Source organism: Bos grunniens, chromosome 2 (assembly GCF_055505025.1).
Source record: "Bos grunniens cultivar Pamir isolate PY7600 chromosome 2, Bosgru_T2T1.0, whole genome shotgun sequence".
In the NCBI taxonomy this organism is placed as follows: Eukaryota; Metazoa; Chordata; class Mammalia; order Artiodactyla; family Bovidae; genus Bos; species Bos grunniens.
Genome location: NC_141166.1, coordinates 185,001 through 189,244, shown reverse-complemented (window position 1 = coordinate 189,244; position 4,244 = coordinate 185,001). Strand labels below are relative to the sequence as shown.

Below are 4,244 nucleotides of genomic sequence, written 5' to 3'. Positions count from 1 at the left end.
GTTCGAACTTGCTGTCGTGATTGCGATTCCCGGCTCCTGGGCCTTTCCCCTCCGAATGAGGAGGATCATTGTCCAGGGAAACGCCCCGGGGTGGGGTGCTTCCGTGAGCCCGCCCCCACCCCCAGGAGCCCCAGCTCAGCCCAGCCCAGCCCAGCCCAGCCCTGCCGTGGATGTGTGTTCTACCTTGTGCTTCTGGGTGTCTGCCTGTTCCACCTTTCTTTGGAAGGAAGGGGTCTGTTCGGGCCTCCTGCCCACTTCGCTCATCGGGGGTTGTTTCCCTTTTGGAGGTTGAGGTGTCTGACGCCTTGATCGGTGTTGGACAGAAAAGCCCCTTTTGCAATATGCTTGTGCTTTCCCCGGACAGACAGACAGACAGACAGACAGACAGACAGACAGACACACACACACACACACACACACACACACACACACACACGGATGTGTGTTTCCGCCCGGGTATGTACGTGTGTGTCTGTGAGTATATATATGTACGAATGTACACCCATAGATACACACACCACACACGCGCGCACGTAGACATCCACGCAGACACATGGGTATACATGCACACATACACTGATGCACATGTACATGTACGTATACACACGCGCGTTTGCGTATGCGTATACATGTGTGTGCATCTATGCACATCGATCTGTGTATAGGCACTCTAGATGCACACGGGCACCTGTACATACGTACATGCGTGCACGTCTACGTATACATACACACGTGTGTATGTAGGCACAGATTCTCGCGTGCGTCTGTGTGGACGTACATACGCTCTCTGTAGACGTCTGCGTATGCGTCCGTACGTATGTATACGTGTGTACATACACGTGTGCACATACACACGCAGATATGTGTGTCTATGCAAGCATGCACGTACGGGTACGCATAGACGTGCATCCACACCTGTGCGCAGACATCACACGTATACACACTATACGTGCATCTAGATGCGTTGACACGTCCGCGTGTATGTGTGTGTGTGTGCCTATGTATCCCGACGTCTCTGCACATGTGAGCATGTGTGTTCACGCCTGTGTCTATCCGTGTACGTATGTGTATAGATGCCTCTGCGTATATACACGCAAGCATACACGCACACTAGAAACGCCTAGGCATACACGTGCGCACACAGACACGTGCGTGTACGTGAGCATGCCCTTCGTACGTGTGTGTTTATACGCCTGCGTGCACGTATATATAGACGCGATGACGTGTGCGTATACGTATGTACACGTGTATACGCACATGTGTATGCGTTCTCCCTCTCCCTCTCCCTCTCCCTCTCCCTCTCCCTCTCCCTCTCCCTCTCCTCTCTCTCTCTGACTTTTAAGCTGCCAGGACAGTTCCACGAGTTGACTTTCCTGCCTGGTGGTTTTGTCTCATTTCGTTTCTGAGCTACGTGAAAAAGTTATGTATTCATTGAGGTGGCTGTTGTCACGGGACCCGGGGTTTATTTAGTGGATCCCTATGGACTCCGTCCTCCTCACCAGCACGCCCCTCAATACCACCCCCCCACACCCTCCCCGCAACCCCCCAACCCCCCACCCCCCACCCCCCGCAGCCCTGCCACCCCAGACCTCCCAGGCCGTCCGCCTTTCCGCTGTTTGTGGCCAGTGGTGTTGAAATCCATGTTCTCCTGACCTCTAGTGCACTTTCCCCACCCACCCGCGCATGCTTGTGTGTGTCGTCTCTGGACTTTGTCACGGTGTCTCTACCCAGGTTGAGTTTTGTTTTCTCTTCTTGGGGGTCCGAGTGTCTCCTTCTTTTCCTTTCTTACTCCTAGGCTTGTGTGTCTGTGTCCGTGTCTGCTTTCGAAAGTCCGGCTTTGTTCTCCCAGCAGCGCTTGCCTGGTTTCGCTTTGCCGGTCCCTCCCTCCCTCCCTCCCTCCCTCCCTCCTTCCCTCCTTTTCTCCCTCCCTCCCTCCCGCCCCTCTCTTTCGGGGGGCCGGGGGCCGGGGGTTCCTGGGATGTCACTGGTGCCCCCTCTCTCCGCCCACCCCGCCCCGAGCCCCCGCCGCCCGCCCGCGTCTCCGTGGAATGTCCCCCCACCACCCTGGAATCGCGTGGGGGGGGGGGGGGGATCGCGGCTCTTTCGTGGCAGCCTCCAGGGGAGAGATCTCCCGGCTCCTCTCCCTTCCTCTGCGGCCGGGGTCGCGTCGCGTCGCGTCGCGTCGCTCGGCGGCGGAGGCTCCGGGCCGAGCTCGGGCGTTTGGGCGGCCGGCGCTGCGGCGTCCCCGGCGGCCGGCGACAGCGACCCGTCCTCGGGACGTTCGAGCCGGTTGTCGGGAGCCACCTGGCGGCCGCTTGTATATTGTCCCTCCCCCTCCGGAGCTTCGGCGAGCCCTTCAGGAGGGTTGTGACTCAGCCGCCGGGCCCGAGGCAGAGCTCTCAGACACCGGCTATGCTGGCGGCGACAGTCCCGGTGGCGCCGAGGCCTAGGGACGTCCTGCTGTCGCCGGAGATTGGTTCTCTAGGTTTCTGAGGAGGGTGATCGTCGCGGCGCTCCGGGGCCGGGCTCTGCGGTGGCCGGACCGGGTCGACCAGCATCTCCCCGTGCCCCTGTGGCCGCGGAGAAGGACCGGCCGGACCCTCCCTGGGCCGGGCCGCCGCGGTGGGCAGGGAGAGGGTCTTCCCTGCCCGGAGCGCCTGGACTCGGGCTCGGCGGTCCGGACTCCTCCTGGGCCGCCCTCAGGAGCGTGTGCTTCGCCCTCGGCCCCGCTCCGGAGGTGGGGACCCGCCCGCCGGAGTCGTGAGGGTTGACGGGGAGAGGCGGGCGCGTGTGCGGCCGCCCCCCCCCCCCCCCCAACCCGTGGGGTCCGGTCGCCCGAGGCGTCTCCTGGCACACATGCTGTTTCTTTTTCAAAGTCCCGATGGGTCCGGAGACGTGGATGGACCGGACCCTGCTTCCGCGGGTGGCCGGGGAGGGCGCGCCCGACCCTTCAGCGTGCCTTCGTGGGTCTCGGTCGTCGGATGCGACTTTGTCTCACCCCTCCCCACCTCCCTGAACCCAGGTCAGGAGGTGGGGACCGGCTCGGGCCGTCCTGGGTGCCCCATCTAGGACGGTCTGGGTCCCGCCCGGGCGCGGTCCCTGGTCGGGGCCCGCTCGTCTCGTTGGAGGCGCCTCGCTGACGGTTCTTCCTTCTTGTTTCTTGATGCTCATCGAAGCCAAATCCCCGTTCGGAGACTCCGACGGACCGGTACCCCTACCCGTGTGGGCGAAGCGGGAGAGGGCGCCCCCGGCCAGCTCCCTCTCCCTTGGTGGGTGTCCGCGCCCCCACTTTGGCCATCGCGCGCCCCCTCCCCCTGCTCCCCTTTCCCCGGTCGACCAGATGACTCCCCCCCCCCCCCCCAGCCACGAGAGCTCCGGGCCTGGTGTTTATGGGGTAGCGCTGGGGACAGGTGGCCGGGCCAAGGTTCCGGGGGTCCTCCATGCGAGTCGTGGATGGGCCCCGCTGTCGGCTGCTGTCATTTCGTCGCCCTTAATGGGCCTTTTTTACCACCAGGTAAGTGCTGACACGGTCTGCTTCGGTGTCTGCCGCCGAGGAAACTTTGGGTCTCTGGATGTACGCGGGGCTCTGGGCCTTCGGGCCGCCAGCTCTGGTCCCCGGTTCGGCCCTTGCCGCTGGAGCCGCCCGCCTGGGCCTGTGCGCCGGCTCCTGTGTGGTGTTGTCTGGCTGACCCGACTCGTGGTGCCACCTCCGGTCTCTGGGCGACCCGAGGGCGGCGGGGCGAGGCGCCGTGGGTCTTCTACCCTGTGCGCTCCCCGCTGCGGGCACCCGGTGAAGGCTGAGATGCGACCCCCGCCCTGTGGGCTCCGTGCCACGTGTCAGGCGTTCTCGAACCTCCTGGGGTCGTGGGCCGCTCTCGCCTGAGGCGAGGTGGGGGGCGGAGGTTGCCGGTGAGGCTTAAAGCGGGCCCCTCTGGTGACTGTCCTCGCCGTGCCTTCCCCCCGCTCCACCTTGGCTCATCCGATCGATGTGGTGTGGTCGTGCTCTCCCGGGCCGGGCCTAAGCCGTGCCAGACGAGGGACAGGTGTTCCCGGTGAACGTGTCTGCTCTTCTCGGTCTGTCCGCGGGGCCCCTCGCCTGACTTTTTTCCCCCTGGCCGTCGGGGAGGGGGAGGAAGGCGGGGGCTGGGTTGCGGCCTCTGGCCCTGACCTTCGGTCTCCTGTCCCCCGCCTCGGGTGGCGTCAGTGGGGGCCGTGGGTCTTCTGACACAGCAGATGCTCTCGCT

General features: G+C 63.7%; 1 long non-coding RNA gene across 1 annotated transcript in view; it reads left to right on the top strand.

Annotated features, from left to right (window-relative positions):
- Positions 1-1,682: 1,682 nt before the first annotated feature.
- The window catches only part of LOC147377159 (uncharacterized), a 24,007-nt gene continuing 21,445 nt past the window's right edge, over positions 1,683-4,244 (top strand). Inside the window, exon 1 of the long non-coding RNA XR_015136069.1 lies at positions 1,683-1,731. This is a non-coding gene — a long non-coding RNA (uncharacterized LOC147377159). The remainder of the gene's footprint in view (positions 1,732-4,244) is intronic.